This window comes from Triturus cristatus, chromosome 2_2 (genome assembly GCF_964204655.1).
Source record: "Triturus cristatus chromosome 2_2, aTriCri1.1, whole genome shotgun sequence".
NCBI lineage: Eukaryota > Metazoa > Chordata > Amphibia > Caudata > Salamandridae > Triturus > Triturus cristatus.
The window spans coordinates 279003376-279023956 of record NC_140582.1 but is presented as its reverse complement, the minus strand read 5'-3'; positions in this window follow the sequence as shown (position 1 = coordinate 279023956).

Below are 20581 nucleotides of genomic sequence, written 5' to 3'. Positions count from 1 at the left end.
TGGCCTCTGAACACCTCTCTGCAACGCAGCTCCCTGGCGCATACTGGAGGTAACTGATGGGCTAGTTGGCCGCCAGGGGACCTCAGGATTCAAGGGGACTTAATCCCCCAACTTACAACACACCACGAGCGTGTTTGCACAGAGGCGAAGGTAGGGGGCGAGGCCTGAGGTAATATGTGTGCAAACACGCCCTGTGGAGCGTTTTAAGTTGGTGAATTGATTCCTCTTCAATCCAGTGGTCCCCTAGGGACCAACTAGCACACCAGGTACCTCCAGTAAGCGCCACGGAGCTGCGTTGCAGAGTGTTGTAAAAAGGGGTGTGGCCTCTGAACACCTCTCTGCAACGCAGCTCCCTGGCTCATACTGGAGGTACCTGGTGGGCTAGTTGGCCCCCAGGGGACCGCAGGTTTCAAAAGGAATTAATTCCCCAATTTAAAACGCGCCACAGGGCGTGTTTGCACAAGTCACCTCAGGCCCCGCCCCCTTCCTTCACCATTGTACAAATATTCCTCTAAAATCAGCCGAACTACGAATTCCGATTTTCTCACCTGTTATCAGGAGAGAACCCAGTGCTGCATCTTTTAGACCAGCACTGACCCTGAAAAGTAATTGTAAGCGTACTTAACAGTAACCATTGTGTGCTTTTAAGCAGAAAAGTTTCTAAGTGTCTATTTTCACAAACTAAAAATAGTCGGTATGACTTAAAAACATTCTTTCAACTGTTTGCAGGAGATTCACCTTTGCTGGATCCAGGATCCACCACTGAGTAAGAAAAAGTAACGATAACACTACTTACCTGCTAAGTGAATTTTCTGCCATATGATAACATTGGTGATTCTATGTGAACATTTTTCAAAGTGTCAACTTTTAAAATACAATAATAATCCTTAAAAATCACTACTGTAACCAAAACGCTTTTATTCAACTGTTTACAGGAGATGCCCAAGGACTGAATCTAGGATCCAGTCCTGTGGTTAGAAAAGTAATCCATAAAGTAACTAATTGCATTTGACTAGAAATTCACATTGAGCTCAATGTTGCTTTGTATTTAAAATTGTGTTGCCCACGGCAACAACTGTAACTACTGTACTTAAAAGTCTATTGCCTATTTACAAAGTATTTAAACTAAAGTAATTCATTCTGAGAAAGTATATTTTGTATTGTAATGTATAATGTAATTAAAAAAATAAAGTATCTAAAAATAAACAGTTTAAAAACTGTAGTAAATCAGTATAAAAAAAATCAGTATAACAATTAATACATTAAAAGTTGTCATATGCAAAACCTTTGAAATTCACTGAAAAAACTATAGGTTTCAGGCCTGATATAGTTAGGAATTAGCATTTAAAAAACCTTTGAAATTCACTGAAAAAACCATAGGTTTCAGGCCTGATATAGTTAGGAATTCGCATTTAAAAAACCTTTGAAATTCACTGAAAAAACCATAGGTTTCAGGCCTGATATAGTTAGGAATTGGCATTTAAAAAACCTTAGAAATTCACTGAAAAAACAATGGGTTTTAGGGGTGTTATAGTTAGCTGGACATTTCACTCGAACAAAACCATTGAAATTCCTCTGATATAGTTAGTTGTACTAACTACATCTCGCTCGCCCGCAATCCACTGCTGATGATGTCAAATATTACATCATTCATGACATGGTCAGTGACATCACTGATGACATCTCAAATGACATCACTGATGACATCACTGATGACATCATCCACTTGACAATCAGATACATCTCATCATACACTAGTATAACCTTTCATCACTCACTGTAAAATACAGAGTGCCAGATTTAAAACCATTGACACACCAATACAAGTTTCAAAACACCCAGTCAGTGATTCCTAGATCTATCACACATCTAATCACTTACCTATAGATTCACTAATACATGCTGTCAATGATCAATAGAACACTATCAAATATACTTATACACCTATATCAACATTACACACCAGCACACATCCTAATCACTTATGAAGTCATCCTACTTACTTATGCAAACAATGGATCATAGTTACTTTTACTTAGCTATACATTTATAAAAACACCACTTCATCTATACATATAGATAATAGCTTATACATAGTGTGTTATAAAATTTCTATTACAACTATTCAGTTATCCATACAGTCACTCATACAATCACTGAGTCTTATGTATACTTATTTATATACAACAACTGACACATACACTGGCTTTTATTTTTATACTTTGTTGGACATGTACCTTTGAGACATATATTTGCTCATCTCCACACCCATAAAGATATTCACTCACCCAAACAACTGTTATAACATGTAGTTTTAACTTCACATACCTACTGATTCAACTATTCACACATCTTTGGGCAGTCACACACCCCCCACCGAACCACACACACATTCACTCTCCCATACAAATACTCAGTTAACTAATCAATAAATAATAGAGACTTTCATGTAGCTAGTAACCAACTAGTGCAGCAGTTTACACAACAACTGACAAAGTGATACAGATATTCACACAGTTTAGTCACTATCCAATATATTTAGTGTTAGCAGCTCCCCATGTGGAAAAGCAATGCCGGCTCCCGCAGGGCACGGGGAACCGGCTGGGACTGTGGGGGGATTGTGTACCCCCATGTCCCCCAACGGAGGCTATGCCCCGGGGAATGGGGTCCACGGGGCCATAAGTGGCCTTGGAGGGGGGCCACGTGGCCCCCCTCCCCATTAAAAAAAACCAAACAAAAAAAACGATGGCCGGCCCCGGGGGATGGGGTCCCCGGGGCCTTAAAGTGGCCAGAGGAGGGGGGCTACGCAGCCCCCATCCATAAAAAATGTCGACATTTTTTTAAAAGGGCCATGTCCCAGGGAATGAGGTCCCCGGGGCAAATTAAGGCCTCGGGAGTGGGGCCAGGGCAAAAAAAATAGAAAAAGAAGGGGGGCTACACAGCCCCCCTTCTAAAACAAAGAAGAAGAAAAATAGACCAGGATCGGGCCGGAGGCCACACCCCTTCCGACTTACTCACCTGTTATCAGGAGAGAACCCAGTGCTGCATCTTTTAGACCAGCACTGACCCTGAAAAGTAATTCTAAGCGTACACACCAGTAACTTGTATTTCCTTCCATAGGAATCCATTGTGTGCTTTTAAGCAGAAAAGTTTCTAAGGGTCTATTTCCACAAACTAAAAATATTCTTAAAAAATCGTCGGTATGACTTTAACACATTCTTTCAACTGTTTACAGGAGATTCACTTGTGCTGGAACCAGGATCCACCACTGAGTAAGAAAAAGTAACGATAACACTACTTACCTGCTAAGTGAATTTTCTGCCATATGATAACATTGGTGATTCTATGTGAAACATTTTCAAAGTGTCAACTTTTAAAATACAATATTAATCCTTAAAAATCACTACTGTAACCAAAACGCTTTTATTCAACTGTTTACAGGAGATGCCCAAGGACTGAATCTAGGATCCAGTCCTGTGGCGCCCACCCAGGTCACTCACCACACTATGCACGGGGGCTTCCGGGGAGCTCAAAGGCCCCTATAGCCCCAGCTGGCTCCCCGCCTCCAGCATGAGCCAGCATCACTCCCACACCACAGAGGGCAGCTAAAAATGCTGCTTCCAGTGGGAGCAACCTTTGCATCTGTTTCCCTGCCTGCTTCACTGCGGGCAGGGAAACAGATGAAAAGTCCACTTGCAACAGGCAGAGGCATTTTTCATGCAAACAACTCCTTCTGTTACCCCAGTAAGTCCCACACAGCAGGATTGCTAAGAGGTCTTTGGAGGCCATGACCCCTTTCCCCACCACTATGCAAATGCGCCACCTGGCACACTACAGGTTGGGGAATGAAGTCCTCTTGGATGCTGAGGGACTTTGGGGGCTAAGGCCTCCTGGTACCTCCTGTAAGTCCTGTTAGTGGGATGCCTGAGAGCAGTTCTGAGACCCCCCCCCCTTTCTCAAGCACTCTTCAAACATGATTACTACTTAAAAAACCATATCATTTAAATGAAAGAAACATAGGTTACAGGGACATTATAGTTTAGCATTTAAAAACCTTAGAAATTCACTGAAAAAAACAAAGGTTACAGGGATGTTATAGTTAGCGCACAATTCACTTGTACAAAACCAGTGAAATTTAGCAGTTATAGTCAGCTGGAACAGGAAACCAAAAGTTGCTCCTGATAATCCATATCAAAATACCCCCTGGCCTTTACAAATAGAGAACAGGCAGTTAATCAGGATTATAGTGATGGAAAATCTATTTGTGTGTGAGACCTGGTGTGAGTTGCCACCTAGATGTTATGGAGTCTTTAAAAAATGCAAAACTAAAATGCCTACCAAGAAAAACAGTATTGAAATATTGAATCATGCCCAAGTGGGCCATCATGTGAGCATAAATTAAACAACTGGAGAAGCGTCATCATAGGTGATGCCCAAACTGTTCAGGCATCATCCATAAGAGCAAAGGGGGTTGACCCTGTACTGCAAGCCACAACCTCCCAGGCTCATTATTTTTAAAATATAAATACTTTTTTTGTACCTCCCTCCACTTTCCATCGTTACGGTGCTGGCTATGTAACTTTCTCTCCCGGCTAGCCGTGGGTGGGTAGAACTACTGACTGTAGCTGTTGGTCACTAAACTGCTCATGTGAGATTGGCCGGTGTTTTTGCTGTGGCCAACCTGACAGACACAGTTCATGTTTCTACATTCAAGGCTACTATTCAGTTGTGTGAACAGAGGCACAGAACCATCAGTATGATATGGAGCTTCCTATTTGTACATCCCAGCCAATCCTAGCAATGCTTTTATGCTATTTGGTATTAGAAAATGAATGTGAGCTGTGCTTGAACTGGCTTGGGTGTTTGGGGCTTATGTTCCCTGGGTTCAGTAAGCACATTGTGACATCCAGGCAGTGCGAGGCAGGGATTTGCTCTGGGGAGCATAGCTTTATCTGAATGCCAATCAAGGTAAGAATTACGACTTTCAAGTAACTTCCAGCCAACCACTTTAAGAGGTATTAGCCACCACTGGGTGTCAATAGGAATGTAGTCAATGGGCCGACCCCTCTCTAATTCATGTAGTGTGTCTAAGGCCTGACTGTCACCTATGTTCAGGATGTCAGACAGATAGGCAATATTACCATTTAGATCATGGTGGGAAGCCAGGGTTGTTGTTGCGGACTGGATTTTGCAAACATGGTGATGCCAAAGGCTCGTCAGCATTTAGTTATCTTGGACATGATCAGCCTATGTGTCACAGATGAAGACGCTGGGCCCGATTCACAGAACTAACTTAAGACAAAATCCTAAACTTACTACCATTTTGGTATTCACAGAAGGCACTTACTCATTTTGGTATTCACAGAAGACACTTACTCACTTCGGTATTCACAGAAGTTAGGAGTCCTAACTTTAGGACTCCCAAATGTCTTCTGTGAATACCGAAAGTCTTAAAATTAGGATTTTTCTCAGTTTAGGAGTCCTAAGGTTAGGAGTCCTAACTATACTACTACTAAACTGAGAAAAAACCTAATTTTAAGACTTTCTGTATTCACAGAAGGCATTTAGGAGTCCTAAACTTAGGAGTCCTAAACTTAGGACTACTAAATTGAGAAAAATCCTAATTTTAAGACTTTCGGTATTCACAGAAGGCATTTAGGAGTCCTAAAGTTAGGAGTCCTAACTATACTACTACTAAACTGAGAAAAATCCTAATTTTAAGACTTTCGGTATTCACAGAAGGCATTTATGAGTCCTAAAGTTAGGACTCCTAACTTCTGTGAATACCGAAATGAGTAAGTGCCTTCTGTGAATACCAAAATGAGTAAGTGCCTTCTGTGAATACCAAAATGGTAGTAAGTTTAGGATTTTGTCTTAAGTTAGTTCTGTGAATCGGGCCCTATGGCATTAATGTACACAATTACAAAGAGGTTCAAGTTTTTTCTTGGCATTTCATTGGAGAAATCTGGGAGCACTGTTAGAGAATTATAAAGAATAAACTCCATTGCATGGCACATCTAAAAACATTTAATGGGAAGTATTTGTTTACCAGCACAAAGTGATAAACTAATTAGGGTGGGTATTAAGGGCAGAGAACACTTATGATCAACTGCCATTTTAACTAAGGTTCTTATTGATCCTGTTCCTAATTTCTTTATTTTCCTGTGACACAGAGAACAGTGGGTATGCTAATGGGGATCTAAAATTTAGAATATGAAATAGATCATGTCGACTACTTGTTTTCAGTATTAACTTTCAGGTGATCATTGGCTTTTTCTGTCGGTGCTTAAATGTGACCAAACATGTGGTAGCAGATTCATCATGCAATCCGATGGGCAATGAGGTTTTATTGATTCTACCTGTGTCTGATCAATGACAGCAAAATTGGCATATTGAGTAGACAATGACTCCTGTTCCATTGGCTTGATAACTACTGACAGGTACAATAAAAAAATGGTTTGCACATGATTTGTGTCTAACGTGCTCAAAAGCAATGCTCTTCACAACAGATAGAGTCAAATGGCCCCGAGTTTAAGCTCAGTTTATGGTGGAATTATTTGTGGTGAGCCACAGAATAATTTATGCAGTTGGGCATTTCTTAGATTAAAACATGTAAGCTTTGAGGGACATTTTATATATCTAACTAAATCGTTTGAACTGCATAGTGCATGCATAGACAGTAGTTGTTACACTACTATTTCCTACAATAAGTGGAATAATATTTTCAAAGAAATATAGCAAAATGTCTGTACCAAAGGAGACTATTGGTTTCAAATTGTTGCTCCTTCATTCACTAAAGCCAGGCTCAGGCACTTGGCTTATTGCACCACTAATTTACTCATTGTTGGCATTTATCCTCTGGAATCAGGAGATGTTTATATTGTACTTCCTGTTTTCATTTTTACAATTGGATTTCTTTTCTAATTGTGGTGTTTACAAATGCATACTAACAGCAGTTTCTCTCTTCTGCTACTGAAGTGTTGAAAACTATCACTCTCTTATTTGTATTTTTATGAAAGATGGCATCTTGACTACTGAATTCTTCAACTATATAAAAATTGGGTTGGAGTTCCCTTCTGAACCCAATTTGTTTGCACCTTCCACCTTAATATCTATATTGATTAAATGTAATACAACAACTGAATAAACAGGCCCGGACAATGCCAACTGTTTCCTTTGAGCATTCCTCCAATCTATGCCATACCGATACGAGGTGTTCATCCGAAGGAGACAGGTAAGGTAAAACTTGACGAATTAAAAAAGTGGAGAGGTACTGGCAAAAGTTGGGAAAATTGACACTACCCCAATCCTTAGGAGCGGACAAGGAAGATAAAGATATATGAGCGTTCCGGTTATTCCAGAGAAATTTACTTAAAACACCGTTACAAGTTTTACATTTTTTTTAATGGAAGCCTAACTGGTAACATGGATGTTAGATTTGGGGGTGTCTAGTTGGCAAAGGTAGGTACCTTTGTCCAAGTAGGGGCCCTTGCGTCTAGTCAGTGGAAGGGGGTACACTCCTAAAATATCCCCTGCTCACTCCCTTGGTAGCTTGGCACGAGCAGACAGGCTTATCTCAGAGGCAGTGTGTACAGCATTTGTGAACACATACAGTACCCAAGTGACAACACTACAGATGGACACCACACAAGTTGTATATTAAAAATAAGTATTCTTTATATAGATTTAACACAAGACCATAAACGACAAAAATCCACAATACTGTACTTAAAATGGTAGAATTAGCTTAGTTCTCTTCAGATGTTAAAATGCGACACTCTGAGTTCAATGTACCTTGAGATGCGAAACGCTATACAACGAAAGTGTTGCAGGGAAGTTGATGTGTCGGTTCCTTATACGCAAGAACGGTAATGCATTGGGTCCCTACTGCTGAGTAGGGGATGCATCGATTCTTCTCTGCGAGGGGAGGTGATGCGTCGGTATCTTACTGCGCTTCCGTGACAATGTGGCACGCAACACCGTGATGCGATGAAGATCCGGTGCAATGAAACAAAGATGGCGTTTTTTTCTTGATGCAGACCGCGACAGGCCCTGCGACACGCACCTTGGTGATGCGGATGCATCTGCTGCAACGTCGATCCTCTTCTCCGGTGGTGCAAGACGCTTTGACAATGAACCGAGCCGTGACAGGCCCTGCGACATGCTTCCCGGTGATGCGGCGGCGTCTGATGCGACGTCGATCCTCTTCTCCGGCGATGCGAGATGCTTCGGCAACGAGGCAACAGGCCCTGTGACACGCTTCCCGGTGATGCGGTGGCGTCTGATGCAACGTCGATCCTCTTCTCCGGCGATGCGAGGCACTTTCTCATTGTGAAGCAACAGAGGCAGTTCGGCGACACCCATCTTGCTCGTGAGTCGGGCTTCCAGCTCCTTGCAACACGCAGTCCCTCAGAAAGCCTTGCAAAACAGCAGGCACTTCCAAAAGACCCTTGGGGAGCTGGTTGGTGAAGACGGTTGTCCCTGAGACTTCAGCAGGAGGCATGCTCTTTTCTCATGCCCTTGGCGATCATTCACAAGTTGAATAAAGTATACACCAAGTTCCTTCTCCTCTCTTTGGGAGTCAGGCAATCACTGCAGGCTAATCCCTCAAGCTTAGGGATAGTCTCTCCTCAGTCTCTCTGGTTCCTCTCCTCAGCAAAAGTTTCTTCTTGTTTCCCAAAGTGATCTAAAGTTCTTGGGTTTGGGTTCCAATATTTATACTCAGTTACTCTTTGTTCTCTGAAGGCAGAGAGGTCTTTGCCTAGTCCAAACCAGTTCTGGTCAGGCCTGGAGCACTTTGTTGACAAGACTCCTTCTTTCCTTTCACAGTGTAGGGCAGAGACATCAGACGCACCACAGGGGGTGGAACCAGCATTGTGGAGGGAAGGCACAGCCCTATTCAGGTCCCAGGTGCAACTGCTCCCACCCATCTGCATACAGATCTCTCTATTCAGTCCTGTGCTGACTCACCCTGTCTCCTGGAATCCCCCAGCCCCTGTCACTCAAACTCTAGACAAGGATTACATAACCTATTAGAGGCTTTTATGGTAGACAAGAAAATACCTACCTTCTAAAAGTGGTATTTTCAAACACAGAATGTTAAAACCAACTTCACTAAAAGATGTATTTTATCATTCTGAGTTCAGGCATACTAAACTCGAATTTCTACCATGTTCCCTAAGTAAGTTAGGATTATAAGATGTAATAATCAAACTGCCCATTCTGGCCTATGGGGAACACGTAGCCTTGCAATAGTGAAAAACGAAAATGGCTGTAATTCACTATTAGGACATGCCACACACACCAGGGCATGCCCTACCTTATACTTACAATGCACCCTGCCCTTGGGCCTACGATAGTGGTGTCTGATATGAAGAAAAGGGAAGGTTTAGGGACTGGCAAGTGGGTGCACTTGCCCAGTCAGCATGGCAGTACCAGACTGCACCCAGGCTCTGCAATGGCAAGTCTTAGACACACTTTAACAGGCTGCCTCTGTGGGTGGCACAGCCAGTGCTGCAAGCCCACTAGCAGCATTTGGATTATCAGCCCTGGGCACTCCTGGTGCACTGTACTAGGGTCTGACAGGTAAACCAAACCAGACAATTATGGAATCACTAATCCATACATCAATTTACAATAGGGAGCACTTGCACTGTGGCACTGGATAGCAGTGGCACAGTGCCCAAAGCATCTAACACCAGCAAAAATACATGAGGCAACAGCAAAAAATGGAAGGGAGACCCACGCCAAGGTGCCAGGTCTAACAATGGACAAGTAAAAATTAACAACAGGGAGCATCATTATTTTGATTGTGGCCAATCTGCCCCGCCATGAAAAAAATGAGGAAGACCATTTCTCTGCCATGCCAGGTACCTTTAATAGAACATCCTCTAAATTAAGCTAAACTGTTATAACAATTGAAGAGGAGTATTTGATCCCCAGGCATGTAATTATTGTTCCATTCGAAGTCCGTTCCTTCGAACATAGTTCGTATGCAATACTTGTTTAAAGGAAGCACTTCAGATTTAGACAAATTTTATTTATATCCTGACAGGGTGGCATATGAAGATAAAAGATCATTGAACGCAGGCAAAGAGGTAAGGGAATCGGAGACATATAACAAAATGTCATCTGTGTAAGCAGTGAACTTGATTTCAATTGATTTGTGTGTAAAACCCCAAAATGTAGAAGCATGTCATAGAGAGTGAAGAAAAGGTTCAAGAGATAAGAAAAAGAGCTAAGGTGAAAGAGGGCAGCCTTGATGAGAGCCCCGTTAGAGGGTAAAATAAGGAGATTGAAATCCATTAACAAAAACCGAAGTGGTTCGGTACGAATATAACAAACGTATAAGAGACACGATAACGGGACCAAAACTATGCCACTTACGTGTGCGCATCATAAAAAGCCAATGAGTGTAATCAAAAGTTTTCTCAGTGTCTAGGGTGATGACTGCAACAGGGGAGGGACTCCTCGACTCAAAACACACCTGCCGGAAACTAGAAAACATATGGCACAGCGACAAGATGCCAGACAGCCGCACTGCCCACAAAGACGCCACCCGCAACCACCACCACCTCATCAGGACCGCCATAAGAACCTCCTTCACAAACCGCCTTGACAACAACGCACACAACAGCAAGGAGCTCTTCACCATCGTGAAGGAATTCTCCAACCCCAGCTCCAACGCCAACGACATCCCACCATCGCAAGCCCTGTGTGACTCCCTCGCCACCTTCTTTCACCGAAAAATCACCGACATCCATGACAGCTTCAGACCCCGGATGACCCCTGCCGACCACACCACACCCCACCGCCCACGACACCCTGACAACATGGGCCAACGTGAGCATCGAGGACACAATCAAGACCATGGGAACAATCCACTCCGGGTCCCCATCAGACCCTCTCCCGCACCACATCTTCAACAAAGCCAGCAATTCCATTGCACCCCACCTGCACAAAATCATCAACCTCTCCTTCGAGACCGCCACCTTCCCCGAGAACTGGAAACACGCAGAGATCAACGCCCTATTGAAGAAACCCAAGGCGGATCCGAGCAACCTCAAGAACTTCCGCCCCATTTCCCTGCTTCTGTTCCCAGCAAAGGTCATCGAGAAGATAGTAAACACCCAGCTCACCCGTCACCTCGAAGACAACAACATCCTGGACCCGTCCCAATCAGGTTTCCGCAGCAGCCACAGCACCAAGACCGCCCTCATCGCCGCCACAGACGACATCAGGATCCTGCTAGACAACGGCGAGACGGCAGCCTTCATCCTCCTGGACCTCTCCGCCGCCTTCAACACCGTCTACCATCACACACTATGCACACGCCTCCACGACGCAGGGATCCGAGACAAGGCCCTGGACTGGACCACCCCCTTCCTCTCCGGCAAAACTCAGAGAGTCCGCCACCCCCCGTTCCGATCCGATGCCTCAGAGATCATCTGCGGCGTACCTCAAGTATCTTCCCTCAGCCTGACGCTGTTCAACGTCTACATGGCTCCACTAAAACGCATCGCCCGACAGTATGACCTCAACATTATCTCCTACGCCGACGACACTCAGCTGATCCTCTCCCTCACCAATGACCCCCGCACCACCAAATCCGACCTCCACCAGGGAATGAAGACTGTCGCAGACTGGATGGGGGACAGCCGCCTCAAACTGAACACAGACAAGACAGAAATACACATCCTCGGGTCCAACCCCTCCGCATGGGATGACTCTTGGTGGCCCACGTCACTGGGGTCCCCCCAGCCCCCACCGAACACGCACGCAACCTGGGAGTTATCCTTGACTCGAAACTCTCCATGACCAAACAAGTCAACGCAGTCTCCTCCACCTGTTTCAACACCCTCCTCATGCTCCGCAAGATCTACAGATAGATCCCGACAAACATGAGGAAAACAGTCACCCAGGCCCTAGTCAGCAGCAGACTCGACTACGGAAACACCCTCTATGCCGGAGCCTCGTCCAAGCTCATCAGCAGACTACAGAGAATCCAGAATGCCTCTGCACGCCTGATCCTCGATGTCCCGCGCCGTGACCACATCACCCCCCACCTGAGGAACCTGCACTGGCTCTCCGTCGACAAAAGTATTTCATTCAAACTCGCACACAAGGCACTCCACAAAACCGGACCAGCCTATCTCAACAGTCTACTCTCCTTCTACGTACCCAACAGGAAACTCTGCTCCGCCTACCACGCCCTGGCACGGTCCCACGCATCCGGAGAACTACTTCCGGAGGCAGATCCTTCTCCCATCGCACCGCCAGGACCTGGAATACCCTCCCCCTCTACCTGCGACAAACCAAAGACCTGCTGACCTTCAGGAGACAACTCAAGACCTGGCTCTTCGACCAATAGCAGCAGCACCCCCCCCCCAGCGCCTTGGAACCCTCACGGGTATGTAGTGCGCTTTACAGGTTATGTGATTGATTGATTGATTAGACGCAAGATGAATGATAACTAAAAAAGTTCTTGAATTATCTGCCAACATTCTTCCTTTAACAAACCCTTTCTTTTCAGAACCAATCAACTCAGGAATTACCTGATTGATGAGAAGGGCCAACACCTTAGCAAACATTTTGCAATCTAAATTGATTAATGAAATAGGGTAATAGTTGGCACAGGATGAGGGATCTTTAATCTTCTTTGGAATTAAACAAATCATGGCTTCAAGAAAAGAGCCACGAGCCTGATTGTGAGAAATAAAGTGCTAAAAAAGAGATAAAAGATAGAGGAGAAGAGTCTGTGAGAGGCACAAATAGAATTCAGTGGTAAAACCATTGGGCCGGGGGCCTTATCTTTAGGTAACTGAGCTAAGGCTAACTTAATTTCAGAAAGGGACAGGCCCTTTTCTAATAAAGAACAATCAGGGGAGGAGGGGGAATGAGGAGGCAACGATTAAAAGAAAGCCTCCAAAGCAGCATCAGAAGGAGAAGATCCAGGAGTGTATAAGGTCTTATAGAAATCCGTAAAACATTTTAATATCTCCTCATCCTTGAAGTGATTAACACCGCTATCATCAATGATATTAACTATTTTGGATCTTCGCTGGCAATTTGCCGGCTCTATTACAACCACTGTAGAATTTGGAATTAATTTGTAGTAACGTCCAGGAGGCTTCCTCTGTCAATTACCTATTAAAATTCAATTTTGCTTGGACTCATTTCTTAAGAGTATCATCTTTATTAGAAGAAAAATAGTTATGCTCAAGTTTCTTAATGGAAGATGTGGAAATTCAGTTTTTGATGGACGAAAGCTCCTCCATTTTGTGTTTCTCGGTCACCATTTTGTATTAGTCCTTTTCAGCCTGCCACCTCAGCACATATAAATCTGCACCGTCTGCACAAAGAAATGCTGGTATATTAAATGACCCCATAGCACATGTTTGTTCAATGATAGCGTGCAAGTAGAGCAGGGCATTGACATCAGGTCAATGACTCATTTGTGTAACTTTCCTACTGATTGAGATCATATGTATTATAGCTAACAAAAGACTGCTGACGGTAACAAATTATTGTTGACACAAGAAATGTGACCTTTTGTTCCAAGTAGATGATTAATGAAGTGAGCGCCTGACTTTTGTAACCAAAGGCGTGTCTATGTTTTATTTCTGGCACCAGTTATACCCAGTTCTGCTTTATTCCTGTTGACCATGGAATTTCTGATGATTGATGGAATTTAGTGAGCAATCTTATATTAGTGTTCTGTATGCCACATATACACATCTGCAGAGGAACTGGTCCAGACCAGTTCATCATATCGTCTGGAGATCATTAATCATCCTTGGCAGTTACTAATCTTTCCTACCTACTCCCACCTACTCTTGTTCCAGCATAACCATATATAAGGCCTCTTGTGACTGTGTAAGTTGTCCACTTCTCTCATAGCCACATGGAGCTGTGAGGTGGTGTACCCGCTTGAGCGCAATAAATCTTTTTATATTTCAGTTACCTCCGACTGCTGGTCTTCCTTGTTGTAAGCGTACCTGGGCGAGGTAGGAAAAGATCCACTTCCTCAAATTGGCGACTCTGGTGGGACCTCTCCGTGGGACATCCAACGGCTAGTTGAGTCCGTGGTTGGAAGGTGCGACAGAGGACCGAATGATCGTGGGGGCCCCTGCACGAAGGAGACGGTGTTTCTCTACAGCAGCTGCCATCTGAAGTCCCGACAGGCCTTTTGACACAGGATTTCCCCGGCAGAGGTCCACGAGCTGATCCCTTCTGAAACAGACGTGTTGTCCGAAGACCAACAGTCGGACGATCCAAGGACCGCAAGGAACACCACAGATTGGTGAGATTGTTCTGTTGCATGTTATTATTAAAGGTTAAGGGTTAAATAAGTCCATTGAGGACTGCGGTAAAGGAATAGTTATAACTAAAAGAATAGGAACAATGAAGAAATGCATTTCTAAAACGTTCTGTTGTATACGTTCAGGTTATCGGTTAGACGAAAGTGTCCCCACTCCCGTTGAAGATAGTCCTGGTTGGATATTAATGATAAAGAAAGGAGTGAATGTGAACTTATACAACAAAATATGGCATGAGTACACAAAAAAAGATAAGGAATTACAGTTTCCTATTGATGGTACCTTTGATTTAGCTAAATTACAGTATTTACAACAATGTATGATGGAACGAAAGGTTCGACCTGCTATGTTTGAGGTATTTCAAACATGGGAAAAATCTGCCAGAACACGAAATATGAAACAAAAAAAAGATAGGGAAAGAGAGCAGAATAAAACACCTATGGCCAAGGTAGCAGAATATAATAATATGAAGATAAATGAAAATATCGAACAGCATGACAGAGAATTTAGAATGAAAACAGAAAAATGCTTCGTTGCGAAGGAGAAAAGAGAGTGTTCCCCAGTTGATGAAGTATTGGATGATGTGTTAGACAAGCCACCCCCATATAATATTGTTCAAATACCTGCACCTCCAGGTCTAGGGCCTGCGGGTCAACAAGCTAATATTACTGCACAGCCAGCCCAACAGGTAAACCCACCCCCTGTTGTACCGGCTCAACAGATCATTCCTGTTGTGCACTTACAACAGATAGCCCCTGCTGCTACACAAACTCAACAGGTAGTTCCTCCCGTTACTAATTTTCAGGGTACCCATGGTTCAGTAGTAAACACCCCACCACTACCTTCCGCTCCAGCATCCTCTAGCATGACGTCTCCTGTGTTGATGACCCCATTTCCCACACTGTCTTATGCACAGGGTGCCTCTGGTGCAGTGGTTTATCAAACCCCAGTATCCTTGAGTACAATGACACCCTGCGCTGCGCAGAGTGATTCTCCCGCCATAAACACCAGACAAAAGAGAAATTGGATGGATTCCCCTTCGGCACTCAGGGATAGTACGCCGTCAGATAGATTTGTCAGACAAACTCGACTAGGCAGCACAGAAAAAGACACCCTAAAAGAAATGACAAAAAAATGGATGGATCTAGGAGAAATAACTAAAAGAGGAGCTAGGGAGACATTTGAAGGAATGCAGCAGTTAAGGGCTAAAAATTTCGTTATTAATACTATGGTGCATCGACTGCTTGACCACTGTCAACTGTGACATCAGTTTCAACATGACAGACAGATTGAATAGAATGTGGAGAGACAGTGACAGTTCCACATTAACACTCGCACAGTGTAAGACAGCGTGGTGTGCTTGGGAGTATATGCATCCGAAGCAACGGTACTGCCAATATGGGGAATAGTACAAATTGCAATATGACTTTTGAGGTGACTTCTCAGGAAATGTCTGTTCCACTTTATGTCGGTGACTCCGTCTATTTCATTTGTGGTACTAAGGCCTATACTTGGCTACCAGTGAATTGGGGTGGTTGTTGTCACCTAGGGCTGGTTACACCAGCTGTGTCTGTCAAAAGTACCCGAGAAATAAATAGAGCCTCTAAGATAAGGGGTAGACGGAGTGTTGATCAAGGGGATACGGTGTCTGAGATAGCTGGTGATGTGCTGCAGCGTTTGTCCCATGGTATGGCCCTGCCATAAATTCCCGGAACATTCGCAGATTGTCCCGTCTCTTGGAAGCCACAATAGAGGAGACCGCAGGGATTATTGAGAACATCACAGTAGAGCTCAAAGCCGTACGATTAGTCTCGCTTCAGAACCGGATGGTTCTAGACATGATGTTGGCAGAACGGGGTGGAGTCTGTAGGGTGATCGGAGCCTCCTGCTGCACGTATATACCTGACTCTTCCACGTCAGTTAGGGAAGCTGTCAAGAGACTGTATGACATAAGAACCCAGGTCCATAGTGATGTTGGCCCATGGGATCCTGCAGGTTCCTTTTGGACGACTTTATCTGGCTGGGGCTGGAAAATAGGTATGTTCCTAGTGGCTATCTTCCTTATAGTAGTTGGGTGCTGTATTTTCATTAATTGCCTACCCATCTGTTGTCAGGGTTTGGGGCGCCTATTGAAGCCACCCCCAATGCCCCCTGTGACAGTAACTAATGCTCTCATCATGAGAGATGTGGTAGCGCAGGAATTGATGGATATTGACATCTCGGATAACGCCCCATCAAGCGCCAATACAGTTGATTATGTGAATGAGCGCAATGCGGCCCACTATAGTAACAGCCGGCCTATTTATGAGCATGTGCGTTAACATCGCAACAAAAATGTTGGACCTTGCGTCCAAAGGGTCGATTGTGGAAATTCAGTTTTTGATGGACGAAAGCTCCTCCATTTTGTGTTTCTCGGTCACCATTTTGTATTAGTCCTTTTCAGCCTGCCACCTCAGCACATATAAATCTGCACCGTCTGCACAAAGAAATGCTGGTATATTAAATGACCCCATAGCACATGTTTGTTCAATGATAGCGTGCAAGTAGAGCAGGGCATTGACATCAGGTCAATGACTCATTTGTGTAACTTTCCTACTGATTGAGATCATATGTATTATAGCTAACAAAAGACTGCTGACGGTAACAAATTATTGTTGACACAAGAAATGTGACCTTTTGTTCCAAGTAGATGATTAATGAAGTGAGCGCCTGACTTTTGTAACCAAAGGCGTGTCTATGTTTTATTTCTGGCACCAGTTATACCCAGTTCTGCTTTATTCCTGTTGACCATGGAATTTCTGATGATTGATGGAATTTAGTGAGCAATCTTATATTAGTGTTCTGTATGCCACATATACACATCTGCAGAGGAACTGGTCCAGACCAGTTCATCATATCGTCTGGAGATCATTAATCATCCTTGGCAGTTACTAATCTTTCCTACCTACTCCCACCTACTCTTGTTCCAGCATAACCATATATAAGGCCTCTTGTGACTGTGTAAGTTGTCCACTTCTCTCATAGCCACATGGAGCTGTGAGGTGGTGTACCCGCTTGAGCGCAATAAATCTTTTTATATTTCAGTTACCTCCGACTGCTGGTCTTCCTTGTTGTAAGCGTACCTGGGCGAGGTAGGAAAAGATCCACTTCCTCAAAGATAATAAAGAAGCTGATTCCTTGAGAGGTTGTTTCTTCTTGATAGCCACACAATCAATGATAAATCCTCTGGCTGTTGTTTTAAAGGCGTCCCAAAGGGTGTGAAAGAGTATGTCCAGACTAGATTAATGAGAAAAACTTCTGACAAAAAACCCTTGAAGTGCCCAATAAAAGTAGGATCTTTGAGTAGATAATTATTAAAGCACCATCTACAGGGTTTGGAGGGTTCAGAAGGAAGATCTAAATTAATAAAGACAGGAGCGTGATCTGATATAAGTATGGATCCAATTTCAGCATGGATTAGATTGGGGAGATGGTGAGGACTCAAAAAATGTAGTCAATTCTAGAAGTAGTATTATGTGTGGGAGAATAAAAAGTAAATTCCAAACTGTCTGGATTATATAACCTCCAAGCATCTACCAAACCTTTTTAACGAAGTGTGCTCATAAAGGTTTTTTTGCATATTATTAGGGATATATCTAGAGGTGTGTTTCCTGTCAGTGAAGGGATCCATGACCTGATTGCAGACCCCACCCACTAAAAGATGGTAATCAGAACATGAGTAGAGGATATGTGACATGGACTGCCAAAACTGTGAATCAATACCAGTGGGACCATAAATGTTAAGGAGAGAGATAGGGGATCCATTCATAACAAGATGAAGAAAAAGCCATCTGCCATCAGCATACTTCTCCTCCTTTCTATAGTAAGGGAAAGGGACTTATGAAATAATGTCACTGCTCCATTTTTTCTGTCTTTAGCTGGGAACAATACACATGACCCACCCATTGCTTTTTAAGAGAGCTGATATCGTTTTCATTAAGATGTGTTTCTTGTAGCATCGCAATTTTACAATGTAATCTTGACAAATGTGTAAGTACCCTTTGTTTCACACAAACCCTTCCCATTCCAGGATACTATGCGAACATTATCCATCATAATGAGAAGGGAAAAACCATAAGCAACACCATGAGCATTCTAAAATTGGTAAAACTGAGAATTCAACATGCGGAATTTTGAGGCAACAAGAAAGAAAACGTACAATAAAAACAAATAAATTAAAAGGATGTTAAAAGAGTATAAAAGAGAGAAGAGAAAGAGATGGAAATGATCAAAGATGATATATTAGGGAAAGAAGAAAGGGGAGAGAAGCCACAAGTCAAAGAAAAAAGAACAAGAAAAAAAAAACAAGAATAGAGTAGAAAAAGAAAGAAGAAATAGAAGAAGGTATAAATGATGAAATGAGAGAAGCTGACAGGAAGCTAAGAGACTTCAGCCAAGGGGAGCAGAATACATTTCCAGATTGAGGAAGTAGGGAGCCGCAAAAAGAAGACAGACAACAGAGTCAACGAGGTCAGCGAGAACCGACGAGGACCGCAAAATCGACATAAAGAGATAGATACTAAAACAAGCAAACATATAATACAAACATACTTAATGGAGAGAGTATTACTTAGCACATGTGAGGAAGAACTATGAACACTAGGGGCGGGAAGGGAGGACCGGGAAGGAGGAAACATCAAGGAGGGGTGTCGATACTGGGCAAGAGACATCTGTGAAAATAAACCATATAGTTAATAGGGAATAGCCTCCTGAGAAGGCAGACACACAACAAACATGAGTAAAATACATGGATGACAACAAAAAGGCAAGAACCATCAAAAACCTATAAATTGAGAGAGGTTAAGCCAAAAAGGAACTAAACTTAGTGGAAAAGTCAATATTCAGGTTTTCCCAAAGTCCATTTCTAGCAAAAACCATCGGGGACTATAAATCAGGGAAAGTTAGGCTAAAACTTGGTTTAAAAATCAGTGTTCATGTTTTCCCAAAGTCTATTTCTTCTCCTTTGTGGCGAATAATAAACCGTTGTAAGTCTTCAGGGCAGTCAAACAGAGCCTGTATATTAAGTAAGGTTAAGTAAAGAAGAAATAAAACTTGGTAGAGAAATCAATATACATGTTTTCCCAAGGTCCCTTTCTTCTCCTTTGTTGCGAAGAATAAACCGTCGTAAGTCCTCCGGGCAATCAATTAAATAAGTCCTTTCCTTGTAGATGACTTTAAAAAAGCAAGGATGAACAAGACCATATCTGGCATTCATGGAACGAAGAGCAGGGCAAAATAAACACTTTACGACGGGCGGCTGTGGCACAAGCCACGTCCTGAGAGAGAAAACTTCTTTGACCAGACCACAACATCTGCTTTCTCTGCTTAGCCGCAGACAGGACCATTAACAGCTCAGTATACTCTAAAAAGATGACGATTATCCCCCTAGGGCGACTGACTGACAATGTAGAAGGAGTCTCACCAAGCCTAGGTCCAATATGATGAGCATGTTGCTGGTTAAGAGTGGTACTCTCCTTGAGGTTAACTATTTTATGAATATGGATTTTAAGAAAGGCAAGCATGTTAGGCCCCTCCTAACCTCAGGAATACTATAAATTCTATGGTTGTTGCGCCTATTGGGGTTTTCCAGGTCCTCTGTCTGTTGTTTGAGAAGAGCTATTTCTTTAGACATAGCTTCAACTTTAAGGAGCACATCCTGAGCGTCACTGATCTTCTGCTCCACCACCGATACCCTTGATTCTAAATTAGACCATTTCTTTTCAAGTCTCTGAAGAGTAGCGTTGGTATCAATAACAAAGGCTTTCATAAGCTTAGTTTCCTCCAAAGGGCATCCAGCGTGATGGGTAGTGAAGATTTTGCAGGAGAGCTGGGTTCCTTCTATTGACGTTCTGAAGCAGCAGTAGTAGGATCTTTGCGATGGGAAGCCATGGTTGCAGAGGCACCCTTCTGGTTAAAGAGTGAAGAAGACTCCATAAATATGTAAAAGGGAAATAGCACTGTTGTACCACAACCTCAAAATTTACTTGGCTAGCAGGAGCCTAATTGTGTGGTAACTCCTTCCTTTTACATTTTTTTACACACTTCTACCCTCTAATTAACAAGTGAAAAGCCACTAAAAATCCACTGTAGCTGAAATGCTCCGAAGATTGGATAGATTTGGCCAATATATGTCCAGTACGCAGTAAGGAGCAGTTTTCAGTAGGGACTAAGACATTATAAGAAGCCAGACATGAACAAATTCCTGCTGTTCACCGCCGCCTCCC